Source organism: Gorilla gorilla, chromosome 17 (assembly GCF_029281585.2).
Source record: "Gorilla gorilla gorilla isolate KB3781 chromosome 17, NHGRI_mGorGor1-v2.1_pri, whole genome shotgun sequence".
In the NCBI taxonomy this organism is placed as follows: Eukaryota; Metazoa; Chordata; class Mammalia; order Primates; family Hominidae; genus Gorilla; species Gorilla gorilla.
In genome coordinates this window covers 105,439,232-105,458,508 of record NC_073241.2, presented here as the reverse complement: position 1 = coordinate 105,458,508, position 19,277 = coordinate 105,439,232, and positions in this window count along the sequence as shown.

Sequence of the window (19,277 nt, the reverse complement as noted above, 5' to 3'; positions counted from 1 at the left end):
TTATATATTTTTTATATATATATATGAAATAGTGTATATATAATACATAACTTTATATATTGCATATATAATTGTGTATATATGCATATACAGTATATATATGTATAATTATATATAGTATACATATTGTATACATACCTAATATAGTGGCATTATATCTATTATATATATTATATATGAGTGTGTGTATGTATAAATAAGTATATATTGGCATTCCATTGAACAGTTTAACATGTATATTTAACCTAAGGAAAATCTGATGTTAGTTAATACCTTTTCTTTTATCTCCCAAAACATAAGAATTTATGAGATATTTGAATTAAATTACATGCTTTTATTCATTTCTGTACTCCTAGTTCCAGAGTGCCTTGTATACATGAATAATTAACAAAACCTTGTTGAATAAATGCATTAAGATATTTATAGTTTGTTATGGATTGACTCACATTTAGCCATGTTTCTGAGAAGTTCCCATGAAACTTGGGATATCGTCACTACAGGTGATTTGTTTATTTTGAAAATCAAATGTTGTGTTAGAATGTTTCACTGGAAGATTAAGTATACTGATTATAAAGCTTATATTTTTATCTAGATACAAGAAATATATTGTTGATTTCAGTTTGTCACAATGGAGACCTAAGTGGCCGTTGAGTGTTCATTGCTTACAATACGGTATTTAGCCCTTGTTCCCAGAAACTTGGAATGAAATAAGATCTTGAGAGATATTCTCTGGTAACTCCTGCTTGTGAGTCTGTACAACTTTGGGCAAGACTACCTTTTCCCATGGAGGAAGGAAAGAGAATGGAATTCAGCAGCCATTGGGCTCCCCTTTGCCTCATCCCCACTTCTCAGGGCTGGAATAGAGTAGGAGAGGCATGTCTCATCCTCAGGCCTCCTCCCCATGGAGGCCCCAGCCACCATCTGGGCCCCCATGACCTGGAACTTGGTGTGATTTGGGGCTCATCTGTCTTGCTGCATGCCTAAGGCTCATTGTGCAGAAAGGCTCAACACAAGAAACAATAACTCTCAAGAGTGTTGCAATTTAATATAGGTGTAAGTACGTCTTTAGGGCTGTGTTTAGCTCCCATCCTGACCCATCTGAAGACTGTTCTAGGTCTTCCAGGTCATGGAGATGCTGCCCTTCTTGGAATTTCCTTACTCTTAGCACTCACAACTTGCCGTGGTTTTCCCAAAGCTTTCTGGTCTTAGCTCTGAAAGTTCTGTCTCTGGGACCTTCTCACTCCCTGGCTGGCCATCCTTATTTATTGTCTCTGCCATTTCCTTAAGACGGGAGCACAAAGCCTTGCTCGATTCCTCATCTTTAGGCTGGGTTTCATTTCTCGTAGGTGAAGCTTTCTCTCTGCCTCTTCTTTTCTATTCTGGGGGCAAGGTGGAGGATGCGGGGAGGTTCAGAAGAATATGAAGTTGTGCTTTTCATTACCTGGTCCTCCTTCTCACACAGCACCCACATTCACTCTCCAGTCCCACCTCAGGGAACCCCTTATTGTGAATCTTGGCTGCTTAACCACCGAAGGATGCTGTCCTCCACACCGTGCCTGGTCCTGGGGAAAGCCTTGGATAGACTGGGCTGGCTGAGAGGCATGGGGACCTGTGTCTGCCTTTCTTACCCCCACACACTCACCCTCTTAGCATCTTCATTTACTCTGCATCCAAACAGACTTTCTGTTCTCACCTCTTTTTGATCTTTTCTCACCTTCCATCTAGCAAAGTAGGATGCTCGGTGCATTTACTTCCTTTAATATTAAACTAATTTTTCTAAGAGTTTATGCCAGTGTTAGGCATTGTCATGGTTACTAGGTATAGAAGACAAAAATCTGCACAACTGTATCTCATGGGAAAGGCAGGGATGGAAACAAACACCAAGAACGTGATAAACGTTGTGAAAGAGATCTACAGAGTATGGGGCCCAGGAATGTTCTGTGAGGACAGAAGTGATGCCTTATACTTCTTTTTCTGTCTCAATTCTTGCACCAAGGAAAGTATCTTAAACAAGATAGGTACTTCATAAAAATTCCTGATGAGTAAAATAGTTGGAGTAGATGTTCTTGAGATCAATCTTGTAATCACATATTTAAAAAAAGTTGAGCAGTTTGACTAATTTAAAAACCATTTATGAAATACCAATATGATGGTTTTGTTTTTGCATCAGACTATTAAGTATGGCTATGAAAGGGATTTGATATGATTCTACAAGTAGCACGTTGGGTAAGCACCAAATACTTGCTTATGGAGGTTGCAAACATATCCCGTATTTCCTCAGGTTGCCTCCTGGCCTACCTCTGCATTTGCTATTTGGACTAGCTTTATGTCTTAATTAATGATCCAATAGAAAGAGCTAAACAAAAACTTCATGAATTTTGCAGATGGTACTGAATATAGAGATATTACTAATTGGAATAAAGAGTGGTAAGCATTGAATTGCCTTAAAGATGTTGGAAATACAGAAAATTTTAAAATATCAAACAAAGGTCAAACTTTTGTTTGTTAGAAAATGAACTGAAGAGGTTTTAGAAGTAGAAATACCAGAAAGAGAAAACATGAAACAGCAGGAAATTTGGTATTGGTCTAAAACATCACGGTAATGAAATTAGTTATACATAATTTTATATAAAATGATATTTTACAATGTATCATATGCATGCTTTTGAAATAATCTCACAGATTTTATTTTAATCTAAAATTTATTTTATTGGATAATCAATGATAAATCACTGGACTGAACTGTTATCTTGGAAGTAATAAGTTCTAATTTACAATTTTTACTTTTTTATTTTGACATATTATAGACTTTCAGAAAAGCTGTACAAATAATTCATAGCATACCTGTATGTCCCTCTCCCAGATTTCTCAAAGGTTAACATTTTATCATGTTTGCCTTTTCATTCTCTCCCTCTCTCTCTCTATATATATATTTTTAAACCATTTGAAAGGAAATTGCAAACATTGTTCTCTTTTACCCTTAAATACTCCAGGGTTCTGCACTCAAAACAAGAACATTCTGTTATAAAAACATGGTACAAGTATAAAAGTAAAAAATTAACATTAGCATTATACCATCAGCTATCTAGTCTACAGATCTTAATTCAAATGCTACCAGTTTTCCTGATAATGTTCTTTTAAGGAAAAAAATTCTAGGGCCAAAAGTTGTGCAGTGTTCAATCATTAGGGCTCTTTCCACTGTAAATGTGCGGTGGTGCATTGGTTTTCCCGTGACTGTTAGGACCTTGATATTTTTGGTGAGCACAGGCAATTTGTTTTATAGAATAAATCTTGATTTGGTTTTGTCTGATGTTTCTCATGATTAGAATCTATTTTTTAAATACCACAACAATAATGTTTTCAAAGTATATTATATCAGGAGGCACATGATGTTAGATGTCCCATTTCTGGTGATGTTATGTTGATTACCTGGTTAAGGTGAACTCTACAAGTTCATATACTGTAAAGTTACTATTTTTTTATGGCAAAGTTACTTTAACGTTTCCGTTTTTACGTTTGTAATCTGTGTCTTATGGGGAGATACTTTGAGACCATGTAATTGTCCTGTTACTCATTAAACATTCACCATGGGTTTGTATCCATTAGAGGCTAAGTCATGAGTGATTGAGATATTGCTGTGATGGTTGCCAAATGGTTATTCATACCCCATTCATACCCCAAATGCTTGCTTAGCATATTTAGTCAATTTGGAGTGTTGACTTTTCTTTTACTTTGTGGTTGTTTCTTCAGAGAATTTTCATCAGTGGAGGTATTCTCATAGGGTCATCAATTTAACTATTTTGTTTATTTTCCCTTTTATACCCAGTATCCAAAGCATGTCTCACCATTCCTTTGTAAGTTTTTCTTCCCCCAGAAGCAATGTCTTTCAATCAAAGGCCGCCACTCAAACTGACTGCATTTATAGCTCCTTTTTGTAGCATCCGATTGTTCAGGACTCCTTTCATTTTGTACATATAATGGATTTTCTCTTTCTGGTGGTCATTTTGGATCAATCTTTGGCCTGCAGCTAACTCCTCTCTTTGCTCCCCCATGAAGTTTTTTTCTTGGACTTTCCTTTTTCTCCACAAAAACATGCAATTGAATAGTGGATAATGCTCTAAGGGTTATATTTCTACTTACAGATAATTTGAAGTTTGGGCATTATTTGAGTCTAGTTATGCTGTAGGTATGGATGTTTAATCACAGGGCCCTGCTTAAAATTATGAAAGCCTCTGTGTTTCTAGGATTTTGGAAAAGTAGGGGTCAGAAGGTGAAAAGGAAGGGAGTGATGTCTTGGTGAGTGAATGGGTACTCATCTCACATATTTCTGGTTTCAGGTTTTTTGCATAATGTTTACGTCATTCTTCCCAATTAAAAATTTACATTAAACCTTCTGTAAGCCTATAAGGACTTCAGTCACACAGTGGTTGAAGGTATGATCTCTGGTGCCACAAATACTGAGTTCCAGTTCTGGTGTCACCACTTGTACATTATTTGACCTACCTGCACCTGCTTCCTGTGTGAAAATGATAACACCTGACTCACAGGGTAATTGTTAAGACAAGGTGAGATGACCCCCATGAAACTCCTTGATGTGATTCTAAACCATCATAAAAGCACTTTCTAATATTTAAAAACATCACACATGGTTAAATTATTTTACTTAAAGAAGTTTGATAAATGATTGTTTCTATGAGGATGTTTCTCTGTCATTGTGTTTGTAATGTTTATCATTGACCTTAATGAGGACTTAAAATTCATGTTTATTAAATCTTCAGGTTGACCCCAAGTTAGAAGCTAAATATGATTATCAATTGGATAACAAATTTCTGTCCAAGTTTTTCTTTCTTTCTTGAATATATTTCATAGGATTTTGTTTTTCCCTCTGTAGTATCACTACCATAGTCCACAAGGGATATATTTTTATTTGTGTGTCTTCATCCTTCACTAACTTGTGAAGTTTCTCAGAAGAAAACCTCCTTATTCAGTTTGGGAAACCAGATGATGAATAGATATTATTCAGAGAATTACAATACAGTGGCATGGCTGAAATGCTTAGGTCCTGTGGAAGAAAATTAATTGAACTCAGCTATACACAAAATTAAATCTAAGATTTAATGGGTGCCTGACTTATATAAGAATATTTCCGCCACTGTGTCTAGAATGGATTAGAGGGAGATAGGAAAGAAAGTGAAGATCCAGGCAGGAGACCATGCAAGCCCAAGATAATCATAGCATGGGCAAAGGTCACCCACAGAGGTAAGCAGAATTAGAAGGGCTTGAGATGTCATTGGGAGGTAGAACCAAGAGAGGCTAGTGTACAGCTAGATTTTGTTGCTTAGTTATAAGTATATTGAGGGGTGGAGGTCTGAATGTTGGTGAAATCCCTAGAGTTAAGACTCCATGAAAATATCAACACCCATGCCACAAAGAAAAAAAACTCTGTGGATTTGCCAGATTTACAGTTTGTTGATAAAAGTCAAATAATCCAAGAAAAAATAGTGACTCTTTTCTTATTTTATGTCCTCCACTCAGCTTCCTCCTTTCTCACTTACTTCTTGGGTGGCTTATTAGCAAGCTAAACTCAACACAGTCAAGTTGAGAAAAACAGTGACTTAGTGATGAATGAGTGCCTTATTCTTCTAGTTGGTCAAACACTTTACTGAGTAATTACTGTTGATGGTGATGGCGGTCCATCTGGAGCTGTCACTGTGAAGACACTGGCTGCAGCGAGGGAGGCATGGCTGGGATTGGGTGCTTGGAGTGGTATGGAACCAGTGGGAGTCAGGGACAAATGGGATCCCCACCCCCTACTGAATTGGCAGGGTGAGATCCCTGTGCTCCCAGGCACAACTGCAGCCGCCCAGCTGCGGCTGCATACCCCAGCATCCCTGTGCTTTTAGGAGGCCTGGTAAGCCCCCCTGCCCCTGCAGACTCAGAAGTGCCTGCTCCCACTTCCTGGCCTCTCCCCACTCCCACCGCCCACTGTGATTTCCAAACAAAGTTGGGGTCAAGCCTGGGTGCTGTCATGACCTGGTAGGTATGTGTGCACTCAGGGAGACACTGACATGCCAGCTCCCTGCTGCCTTGGCACCCTCCAGACTTTGGGTGCTGACGAGCATGGGAGGGAGGCCAAGAGGGGGCTGAGGGTAGTTGGGTGCAGGCCTGCAGGTGCCCCTTGTCAGGAACAGCCTGGGAGCCATGGACGACACGATTGATGGTGGCAGAAGGCAGACAGGCTCCTGGGTGGAAAGGGGCAGGTCCCCAGTGAGGCCTCACCTCCAAGCCAGGGATGGCCTGAAGCTGGGGGCTAGGCTATCAGTTCTGGGTGGAGACTGTGGCCCAGAGTGAGAACTTATGGTGCTTTTCCTCGGCCCACCTATGGCCACCTATGGACCAATCAACATGCACTTTCCCCTTTCTGAAGCTCTTAAAAACCCTGGACACAGCCAGACCCACAGAGACATTGGGACGACCTGCCTGGAGAAAGGAGCTACCCACTGCGGGTCTCCTCTCTGCTAAGAGCTGGACACTTGTCAGTACAACCTGCCTGCAAAAGGAGGTACTCACTTTGGGTCTCCTGAGAGATGTTTTGTCTCTCAATGAAACTTCTCTCCACCTTGCTCACCTTCCACTTGTCTGTGTACCTCATTCTTCCTGGCTATGGGACAAGAATTCAGGACCTGCTGAATGGTGGGACTGGAAGAGCTGCAACACAAGCAGGACTGAAACATGCCCCCACCACTCGCCAAATTGAGGGCAACAGGAGAGAAGAGCTGTGGTCCTTTGGGGAGCCCAGACCTAGGGGCTCCCTGAGCTAGGGCTGTGACACCCTCTTTGGAGCTCTGTGGCTCCTGGCATCTGCAAGATTCGGGTGCCACTGCATTCCCCTAATCCAGACACGGATGCCCGCAGTGAAAGCTGTGTGAGGTATATCTGGTCTAGCTCCAACCTCACACAAAGTCAGCACCTTTGTCAGTACCTGGAGCTGCCCACCCAGCCATAGCAGCCAGTGTGCTTGGTGTGTGTAGTGGCCGGACCCTGCACTCACTTGCCCTCACACCCCTCACCTCTCTGGGCCTGGCTTGCCCTTGGCACGTATGGGATCTGGGCTGGTAGTGCAAGCCAAGCACAGCCTGCCAGCCCGAGCGGGCAGAACAAGCCCAGGGGGTGTGAGCAATACTCAGGCAGAAGGTGTGCCCAGCCACAGAAGTTTCCAGCTTGTGCAGCAACACCCCATGCATCCTGTGACACCGTGAGCTGACCCAAAGGATACTAGTGGTCTTCACAAAAATTACTAAGTTGATTATAAAATGTTTGAACGTGGTCATCAACAATAAAATTAGCAGAATAGTGACAGAGAAATGATTTTAATTGCCTACAATTTCTAAAAATAGCATATGTGCATTATTTGCATGACAAAAATGAGGCAGAGCATGATTTTCTAAGAAGAGGAATTTGCTGGGGAAAATTCTGTCCAGTGTTTAAATAAGCCAGAAAAGTTTCAGGAGGATTCTTTTTTTTTCTTTAATAATCTGTAATCAAAACTATTGACATATCTTTTTTCCTTTTTTTTTGTTTAAACCATGTTCTTGTTTTGAATCTAGATAAAAAATAAAATATCTCTACAGTTATTCTTAAAGGCCATAAAGCAGTGACAATTCTACACTGATTGATGAAAACTTTCTGCTCATGAGTTGTAATTGCAGGGCTAATCCTAGGTAATGGGAACCACCAACAATCTTTTTAGGAAATGACGGTGTTTTGATCTTTGCTGCAGGGTCTTTCTAGGTTTTAGCTTCTTGAGACGAAGCAGAGGTCTACTGAATGAAGGCTTCGATTTCTGGGGTTTAAAAGACCTTGTTGGAATCAAGCCTCTTTGGGATGAAGTACATTCAGCTGAGTTTGTATTAATTGATGAGATTGCAAGAGATGCTTGTCTACAATCTTTAACAAATACTGAAAACAAGAAATTCTGTTCACTTTTCTTAGAAACATGCACTGGAAGAGACCTCTATGGATTATTCTATTTATTTCCTGGCCTCCTAGCAAACTTGATCTAAGCTTCCCAAATAGGTTCAGCCATGCTGCAAGAGTTTTTCTGCAGTGTACCCGTGAAGTAATAGGGAGGCATGTTGGCATCAGGAAACACACCACGGGGCAGTGCTAGCCCTTTACATGCATCTTGAAATTACAGCCATGCACTCTGGAGTGATGTTTTTTTCCTGTGTCTGATGTTTTAATGCCTTCTTTTCCAGGTGGTACTAACTGTGGAGGAGGTGCTTAAACTTCACTTCCCAGGCTGACGAGGACTTGATGTCCAGGGCCACATCCTCAGGGCTCACCATGGGCTGTCCACTATTTATCAGAGTTTCTTTCTCTTTGTTTCTTTCTTTCTTTCTTTCTTTCTTTCTTTCTTTCTTTCTTTCTTTCTTTCTTTCTTTCTTTCTCTCTCTCTCTCTCTCTCTTTCTTTCCTTCCTTCCTTCCTTCCTTCCTTCCTTCCTTCCTTCCTTCCTTCCTTCCTTCCTTCCTTCCTTCCTTTCTCTCTCTCTCTCTCTCTCTCTCTCTCTCTTTCTTTCTTTCCACAGAGTCTCGCACTGTTGCCCAGGTTGGAGTGCAGTGGCAGAATCTCGGCTCACTGCAACCTCTGCCTCCAAGGTTCAAGTGATTCTCCTGCTTCAGCCTCCCAAGTAACTGGGATTACAGGTGCCCTCCACATGCCCAGCTAAATTTTTTGTATTTAGTAGAGATGGGGTTTCACCACGTTGGTCAGGCTAGTCTCGAACTCCTGACCTCAGGTGATCCGCCCACCTCTGCCTCCCAAATTGTTGGGATTACAGGCGTGAGCCACCGTGTCCAGCCTTATCAGCATTTCTTATTAATTTTTGGCAATGCCTCTTTTACAGATATTGCTTTTCTTCCGGTGTCTTTACCTCGGCCACAGAGACAGGTGTTCAGTTTCCTGGGGGCTGCAGGCGAGGCCCCAGTGTACCCACAGTGCAGCTAGTGAAGTGGTCATTGCAGGCAGGAGGGGACAGCATCCCCCTCAGCAGGAATGCACAGGTGAAGCCCCATCAGCACCTGGAGCTGTTCAACGTTGCTCCACGGACGCCCCTAAAAATGCCCTGACACAGATGACTGGCTGGGAGGCTCCATGGAGGGACCTGTGTTTGTCCATCCGGAAGCTGTTCTCCAAGATCCCCAGCACCCAGCCCGTGAGTCCCTGTGTGCCCCCCTGCCTCGATCTGCAGGATTTGAGGCTGCTTTAAAGACCAGTTAAGTCCTGGAAAAGCAGCCAGGGGCTGCTGACCAAATAGCTGCTGCTGCCACCCACGATGAATATGGCATCTGGAAAGTTTTACTTTGAAATTAGATTATGTTTCACAGATCAATAGCTTCTTCTTTATTTAATCTTCCCGAGGGTGATAGCAAGCTAGGGAGAGAAAGGAACACGGCTTTATGAAACCTACCCGTTTGTTTGCTGGCTCAGGTGTCTCCCACTTGCACACCAGCATCGGGCAGAATTCCTCACTCTCCTGTCTCTCCCTCATTTCTGTGCCCACGTGTGGCCGCTGAATGCATTGGTACCAGGCTGGCAACCAGGGCAGGATGGGGAGCCAGCTTGCGGCGGGGAGGCTTGTCCTGCATCCTCGACTGGGCTCCAGCTGCCTGACGACTGGAGGATGGAAGTGCCAGCCTCTGGTCTAGAACTAGGCCCCTGGGGCAGCACCATGGCCGGCACCATCCATCAGCACTTGCCTGGAAGCGGCAACACTGCACCTTAGGAGATGTGGGGCTCCCAGGCTGGAGAAGCACCTCCCCTCTATCTTCCTCAGTGTTAGGCTGCAATTCGTTCCCATCCTGCAGGAAAAATTTAAAAACTCAGATCTCATCTTTGCCTTCAAGATCATTTGCCCAAATCTGGGAGCACAACTTCCTCCTGGAGGTGGAGAAGCACAGTCTGTGTGAGCAGCAGGCCTACCACCGCCAGCCCTTTTGGATATGCTGGGAAGTGAGTCCACTCTGCTGGAGTCCACGCCCAACAAACTTCACAGAAGCCAGTCCTCCCAAACACTGGCTTCAAGAGGACAAATAAGTCATTTAAAGAAAGATATTATATGGTGTTACCTGTCCATCATAAAAAGGTCTAGCCTATATGGTTTTATAACTTTGCCAAGTCTTACTGTGGTGTTTGAGTTTAGCCTGGACAGTGGCTAAATTTGGAGTTCCTTATTTATTTATACTTTCATGCAAGAGGGTCACAGTGTGCGTGGACAGAGGCAAGTGTGTGTGTGCACAGGTTACTGATCTGCCTGGGTGAGGATCCTTCCTTGTGGCTGCCTCGGACCTTTGGTCACAAACAGACCTTTCCATAGTTTGGACAGATTGAGTTTTCCCAACTAATATTGCTTCTCCAGGAATGAAGAACATGGGGCTCCAGGACCATGGGGTCAGTCTGATCACTCCTTCGAAAAAATGTTTTATTAAGTTTTTAAATTTTTTATTGTGTTCATGTCAGAGCTCCACACCTTCTGTCTTATGAGACATGCTCTGTCCAAGGGAGGCTGGTGAGCCCAGGGGCTGGGGAGGTGCATCGCGGCGTGGCCTCTGGCATTTCTTTATGACAGTATCCTTCCAGCCATTGTAGCCTGCTCGGTGCAGAAGCATGGTTTCAAATTCTGCCCTTGAAACATGGATTAAGCAATGTTGGTAATACGTATTTGTCCCTGCACTGTCAAACATTTCACTGATTCTGGAGTCTGCAGACAGCTTAATAGCCAGGTCCTCTGTCAGCATGACTGCGGCTGTGTCTCCTTTGCTTTAAGATGCCGTTGAGATTTATTGGAGAAATAGGTGCAGAATGATACCTAGTTAAGAACAGCACCTGGTTATGTATATATCACCACAACTCACGGACATCCAAAGTGACCAGATGAAACGGACAGACCCTGCTTGCCAACAGGCACCGGCCTCAGTGTGGGAGGTGAGAGCACCAGCCCCTGCCCGTGTCTCCGCCACACTGTGCACACGGCCTGTGGAACACGGGCACCTCTGGTTGCAGAAACTGGGATCCGCTAGTGATGGAATTCCTGAGATCATTGATGTAATTGATTTTACTTTTTTTCTTTTTTCAAAATACAGTGTAATTGCTCTTCAAACACAGCACCTTTAGAATAGTGTTGGTTTCTCTGTGTATGATTCTCTAAGACATTCTTCCATTTTCTTTCTCTGTAGCTTTTAGTATATAAGAAATAGGTGGCCAGGCGCAGTGGCTCATGCCTGTAATCCCAGCTCTTTGGGAGGCTGAGGCGGGCGAATCCGAGGTCAGGAGATCAAGATCATCCTGGCTAATACGGTGAAACCCCGTCTCTACTAAAATCGCAAAAAATTAGCCAGGCGAGGTGGCGGGCACCTGTAGTCCCAGCTACTCCGGAGGCTGAGGCAGGAGAATGGCGTGAACCCGGGAGGCAGAGCTTGCAGTGAGCCGAGATCGCGCCAGTGCACTCCAGTCTGGCTGACAGAGTGAGACTCTGTCTCAAAAAAAAAAAAAAAAAAAAAAAAAGAAATAAGTAATTAAACACTATTTTCATCAATTTATGGCAGAGATGATTGGACTGTGCTTCAAGATAATATTATCAAATACCTCAATCCAAATATGTTAGAAACTGCATTTTGATTACATAATTTAAGAAATAGATTGGCATCCATTTATATATTTATGATGAAGGTGAGTGAAACTTAGCCATACAGGGTTGTGCAAACTCTTCTAGGTGGTGCACAGTAGGCCACATTTCTCTTCCGGTCAGCATCTCATACTTTTCATAACATCGTTGTTTAATAATGATGTATTCACTGAATGAAAAACGAATGAATACATAAGTGCTTACATTGAAAAAAAGTCAATCTGTGGTTCACATGACCTTTGATCTATATGCATTTTCTAAGTATATAAATATATGCATTTCTAAATATATCCATTTTAATCCATACATTTCTGAATATATAGTTATATTTTACATACATAATACTTTTTTACATACAAGGGCCTTCTTTTTTTTTTTTTTTTTTTAAACTAGTGAAAGACACTTAACTCTGTCCAGGAGCTGGTTCCCCTTATGCCTAATAGAGGCTGTTTAGGTTCAGGTCTCCACACTGAATCTAAAATTCATTATTGGGCTTAGGACATGCATTTTAATTGATTGGAAACAATCATGATAATTCCACCTCCTTTGTCACGTGAAATGGAAAGACGTACTTCTGTCTCTTGAGACAGGAGGGCAAGCCTTCAGCCTGGGCTTCTGGGACAATCATTTTGGCATTTCACCTTTAGCATTAATGAAGAAAAAGTGCAAGTAAAATTGAAAAGATGGAGAATGACAAGTGCTGGCGAGTGTGTGGAGCAGCTGTTACTCCCCCACCTTGCTTGAGGGTGAGTGAAACTGTATTCCACTCTGGCCATCTGCGGGGCCGTTTCTCATGAAGTTAAATATGAACTCAGCAAAGAATCCTGCCATTCCATTCATAAGAATTTACTCAAGAGAAATGAGCACGTGTATCCACACAAAGCCTTGTGCACACTTGCACGTGAGTGTTCATAGATGCTTTCCTTATATTCACTACAAACTGGAAACAACCCAAATGTCCATCATCAGGTGGGTGCATAAACAAGCGACAGTGTCCCCACCGAAGGACAGAGTGCTACGGAGCGGTTCCCAGGAGAGAGCTGCGGAGGGCACAGCAGCACGGGTCAACCTCCAACACAGGCTGCTGAGTGCAAGGCCGGGCCCTAGGAAGTCCTGGACCAGGCAAACTCTTCCATGCTGACATTCACAGATTCTGGCTTTCTAGGGGCAGGGTGGGAAAACGATGGACCAGAGGGGAGTGCACGGGAAACGTTTGGGGTGATGGAGACACCCTACATCTTGTGTAGGTGATTACAATAGTGTAATTGCATTTGTCAAAATGCACTCAATTGCATACATAAAATGGAGATGATATTTTGCGTAATTTATACTTTGGTACAGTGACTTTTAAAAGAAAATCACAGAGATGCAAGAAGGAGACCATGTCTTCTGCGCCTGAGCAAGCAGTGGGCAATGCTATGATGCTCAGGGCACCTGCTGTCCTCTGGCCCTTAGTGGAGGCAGCAGCTGGAATGAGGACGGACTCATATAAGGTGCAAAGGATCCATCTTAAGGATGTCATTACGCCACTGAATTTCCCAGTCCTGGGATGAGTGACTAGGTATTTTGGAAGAAAACAAATTTTTCTTATTGTTTAATCTTCTTGATGTTTTGAAGTATTTTTATATATTTTTATTCTTCCTGTTCACTATCCCCACAGACTACATCTGCATTTATCATTTATTCCTCACCACAGCCCTAGGAAGTAGAGTGGGCAGCTGTAACAATTTTGCTTTGGAGGATGAAAGCATCTTTGGCTCAGAGAGGGTGAATGACTTGTGCCATATCACAGCGTTATTTAGGAGGGTGCTGGACCTACCTTTCTGGTTTAAAAAGCCACTCTTCCTCCTGTTACACTGTTGTTAGCTCACAGCTACTGATGACACTATTATTTCCTCCCCTCTTTTCCTGGCATTCATGTTTTTATTGGTGAATTATCACTTTTCCATGAAGACAGAGTTAGAAAGATGTTGAGAACTCCCCCACACACTCAAACAGCCCCGCAATGACTGTCTTATGGAGGTAAACAGCTAAACAATGACTGTTTTATGGAGGTAAACATGTACATAAAAGTGGAGGCCTGCCCACCACATGTGCGCTGCATTTATTCATGGGAGAGACAGGTGACAGACACTGTCCTCAACTCCATTGACCCTACGGTGTCTGAAAACAAGGACAGGCCAGAAAACAGGCATGTTGTGAGAGGGTCTCTTTAGCCCACTGTGTGACCAGAGGGTCTATTTCAAATAACAAAGAGAGAATTTACTACATGTTAACATCCTGAATTTCTGCCTACAAATCAACACTATTTTCAATCTTCACCTACATACTCATCCACCTATTAATTCAAGTCTGGATTAATTCTTATTCAAAGACATTTCAGCTCATGCAGTATTTCAAAACACCCCTATCCAGTGGGGTGGAATCCAAAGAGGTAGTGAGAAAACAGATATTTAAGCCTTCTGACAATTATAGAAACTCCAGGTGATAATCAATCTTTTGGGTGTTGTCTGAATTTATCTTTCCTATTTTAAGCAGTTTTACTTGGACTTCTTTTTTTTTCCCAGAAATTGTTGTTTATTTGTGCCTTTTAACATATTTCTCACTGGATACTGAAGGAAGGAGGTCCATTCTTCTCAGTTTGTCTACCTTTAATGTTAATGATTATAACTCTTGAGTTATTTTGGATTGTATACAGACAGAGCGGACACGAGGCTATTTGTAGATAAGTGAACATTGAAAGTGGTCACATGTAATTATTAAATGTTTTTCTTTACCTTCATGTCTTTCCAGCTAAAGTAATTCACTGATGCTTTCAATCTTTCATCCCCAAACCCTGTGTTGAGTGCCTGTCATAAGCAGAGTTGGGAGTATGTCGCTGTATCCTTGATGATATTGAAGCAGAGGTGTTGATAATCTCCCTACAACTACTCATTGGCAACGTTCCTGAAGACTCACCGGAGTCACTGAAATTAAGCTGTGCAAAGGGGGCCTCCTCACTTCTGCCTTCTCAGGGCTGCCCTTGTGCCTTCCCCATTTGTGTTGGCTGCGTCCGTCTTCACCCCACTGTCCATGTTCAAAACCTTGATTTTGTTTAAATTTCCCTCTCCCTTTCTCCCAACAGCTACATAACTTCATTCCATAAAAATTCTTCCTTATCAATGTCTCTAGCATCAAATCCATTGCCACTGCCCTCAGTTAGAAGCAGTGCTTGGTTCAGATTTCCAGTATATTCTGTGTGCGGCAGCCATGGGAATCCTCATTCAAGCTTTCATCATATCAGCCTCCTAGTAGAAGATTTCAAACACTTTTCCTTGCTTATGAGATAATATTCCAAGCTGCTTGTTTGGAATTCAAGGATCTCATGTCACCCTGATTTACTTCAGCCTAAGATGACTGAATTGACACTTTGCATTATTGCACTCCAATAATGTTTAAGTCCTAATGTCTAATACTAAGAAAAACTGGCTAATTAAATGCTGCTGATAGTGTTTCTATTTCTACATTTTTGTTTCGGTAAAAATATTTTAGTGAGACTTATGGTTACATAAAGCTTCTGCTTTTCAAATAAAGAAGTTTGAAAAACTGAGCAATTACATTGCTTGATATAATAGCCCATTATGCTGCTTCCATCCTGCATGGAGTCACATTTCTGCTGGTCGGTAGCCTAGAAGCCGCACCATTTTTTCTGAAGTCCTGAGGTCACCTGCAGAAGAATCTCAGCAGTCCAGAGGAATGGCAGGCACAGCCAGCGAGCACGACTCATGGAACCTGGAGACCCTGCTGTGGATTCCCAGAGACGCTGTACGAGGGAAATCTGAAAGGCTGAGCTTACTGCAGAGCTGGGTATAGTAGCTGAAGTTACTGTTATTTATAAAATAAAGAGAACTATAGCTGTTGGAGGGCACAGGAGTCTGGGATACATGGGTTAGAGGACCTTGCTAATTCTCAATTCTGTGTATCCTTCACTGTAGCCAGCTGATAGATGGGCTTATTTGTGAACATGCCTAACACATGCTAGATTTTCTGACCTGGGCGACTTCCTGTCCTCTCCACATACCTGTCACATCTTTCAGAGCTGACCTAAGCCCCACCTGCTACCCGATGTTGCCACAGGTTCCCAGGAACCTCTGAGCCATGCTGCTGGTTAATTTTGCTCAGACAAAGCAGCACAGTCAGTCCTTGCTGGAGCTATGGGACCTGCTAAGTGGGCTCCTGTTTCCAGTTTAAAGCTTTTCATCTGGAGGAAGGGAGCTCTTTTGAATTACTAGTTTAGTACGAATTTCTCAGGTTGAGATAACTGGGTCAGACTATGAATGCCATCATAGTTGTAAAGCATAATTTGGAGCAGTAGTGATTTGGTTTAGAGTTTGAAATAATTAAAAGATCTATTTTATTTTATGCCAAAGTTTATTCCCATGATTTATGCATTCTTCATACTCACTGGAAATACCTCTTGTGCTGCTATAACAGAATACCACAGACTGGGTACTTACAAAAAAACAGAAATTTATTTGGCTCATGGTTGTGGAGTCTGGGCAGTCCAAGACCAAGGGGCTCACATCTAGAGAGGGCCTTCTTGGCCAGGCCATCCCACGGTGGAAGATGGAAGGGCAAGAGATTGAACTTGCAGCACCCCCAAGCCCTTTTATAATTGGCATTAACTCATTTATGAGGATGGAACCCTCATGACCTAGACACCTCCTATTAGGTGCCAGCTCCCAACACTGTTGCATTGGTGATTAACTTGCCAAAAAGTGCTGTGGTTTACATGTGTCCCCCAAAAAGCATTGTCCCCAAATGCTTTTGGGGGGGACACATTCAACCATAACACTTCTCATTTGGAGTACCACTTCTGCTGTCATTATTACTATTTATTTTATTCCCACATGCAGTGGACATACACTAGGGTAATCACCCATGTGGAATACCCTGTATAAGTCCCATCTCTTGAGTGTGCTGGAAGCTGTGACTTGCCAAGACAATATGGCAAAGCTGAGGGGGATGTCATTCCCTTGACGAGCTTACATTATATAGGCTTTGTCTTGGCAGGCTGGAGACAGAGATTCTTCTGCCTGCCCTAAAAATGTAAACTTTGCTGTGTGAGAGGGCTCTGCATTCTGGGAAAGGGCCACATGGCAAGGAAGAGAGAGTGGCCCTGGCTGACAGCCAGCAGCGAAACAGAAATTTTAGACCTACAACTGCAAGGAACTGGGTTCTGCCAACAACTGTGTGAGCTTGGAAGAGGACTTTGAGCTCCCCAAGGTATCTGGCTGATACCTTGATTGTCACCTTGTGAGACCCTTAGCTAAGAGCCCAGTTTAGCTGTGCCCAACTTCCTGACCCATGGAAATTGTGAGAAAATAAATATGTGTTATTCTAAGTTGCTAATGTGGTAGTTTGCTCTGCATTTGTGGAAGGCTGAAAGATATACATGTGTTAATCTCTGGAATCTGTAAATGCAATATTGTTTTAAAAAAGCATCTTTATAGACGGAATTAAATTAGGGATCTTGAGATGAGGACATTTTCTTGGATTATCCCAGATATATCACAAAAGGCCTAGGAAGAGGGAGGCAGAGGGAGATTTGAAAGGCTGAAGAGGAGGAGGCAATGTGATCACAGAAGAGCTTGAAGTGATGTGGCCATGAGTCAAGGAAGGCTGGCAGCCACCAGAAACTGGGAGAAGCCAGGAACAAATGTTTCCCTTGAGCCTCCGGAGGGCGCGTGGCCCATAAACACCTTGATTTTGGCCCAATGATGCCAATTTCAGACTTCTAGCCTCCAGATGGAAAGACAAAAAAATTCTGTTGATTAAGCCCCCAGGTTGGTGGAAATTGTTTACAACTACCACAAGAAACTAATACAATGTCCATAGATAACAGCTACTTGCCAATAACCACAATTTGGTGAGCACTTAAGATGGGTGAGATTCTGGGATAAACACCAGTATATATTTCTCAAACTTGCTTCCAACTTACAGATGGGTTGACTTGTTTTCAGAGAGATAAAGTGACTTCTCAAAGGTCACATGTTTGGATAGTGGCAGAGCTCACATCTGTAGGGTTCCACACTCCACACCCTTTACTCTTATACCATGCTACTTGAAAGGACCGGCTTACTTCACGCATTTAGTTGTGACTCATCCATAAAACCAACCAATTGCTACTAGCCTGGCAAGTCCGATGAGATAAACTTTCAGATGCTGAAGCCCCAGAGATGTGTCTCCACATTGCTGGTCAGGGAACACAGTGCTTTGTCCCCTCTCCAGGGTGCTCAGCACCCTGGAGCTGAGGCACCAGCAGCAAGTGTACGTAGCTGCAGAATCACTGCAAAATGAGGCCAATGTCTCTGACAGGATCTTAGTCAAAGGAGATAGTCATGTCCTTAATACTTATAGAAAGGGGAACTCTCATAATGGTATAAGAAGTGACTGTTGGGTGAAGTAAAAAAGTGGATATTGAGTTTTAATGGTAGAACACAGAGAACCATTGCATCATGGAGGGATGGACTTCAGGAAGATTAATTGGGCAGCATCTACATCAGTTTAGGTTGCCATAACAAAATACCATAGATTGAGTGGCTTCAACACAGAAATCTATTCTCTCACAGTTTTGGAGTACAGAAGTCTCAAATCAGAGTGTCAGCATGGTTGGGTTCTGGTAAGACCCACTTCTTGGCTACAGATGGCTGTCTTCTTGCTATGTCCTCACATGGCTTTTCCTGGGGGTACATGTGAAGAGAAGGGAAGATTTTTCTATGTATTCCTCTTCTTTTAAGGGCACTAAATTCCATCCTGAGGGCACTGCACTTGTGACCTCATCTAAACCTCAAGGGTCCTATCTCCAAATAGCATTCCATTGGAAGTTACGGCTTCAATATGTGAATCTCGGAAGACACAAACATTTGGTCTGTAACAGGCAGCAATATTAGGATAGCTTTGAGATACTGGAAGCCAGAGGTATTATGTGTTACTTGATGCCAATATCAGTTACCACCTCAGACATTAGTCTATTTTTAAAAAATCTGTAATTATTCAAAATGCCATAGGTCAGCAACCTGGGTGGTTCTTCTGTTGGGCTCAGCTGGGATCATTTGTATGACTTCAGTCTTCTCATGACCTGACTTGGAGTATAAAGCTATAAGATCTCATCCAGGTTTGGAAGTTGGTTCCAGCTGTTGGCCAGGGTACCTCAGTTCTCTTCCACATGGTGTGATATCTTATTTCCCAGTAGCCAAACCATCTTTGCAAGACAGTCACAAGGAAGTGTTTTAAGTGACCAGAGTGGAAGTTGCTCTGAACTTAGCTCTGAAAATGTCACTCTTACCCATTGCATTAATCAGACCAATGTACAGAGCCAGCCTAGATTCAAGAGTGTAAAGCCGTCAACTGCATCTTGATGAGAACAGTGACAGCTTTACATGGCGAAGGGTCTTGGACAGATGCAGGGAAGTATACTTCATGGGGTCATACTTAATACACTCTACTGCAGCCAGTACCAAGGCTTTGCAATTTTTCAGGACAATTATAATATGAATTTGAGTTGAGATGTTCATAAAAGAAATGGAGAGAGAGAAAGGAATGATCTCAAG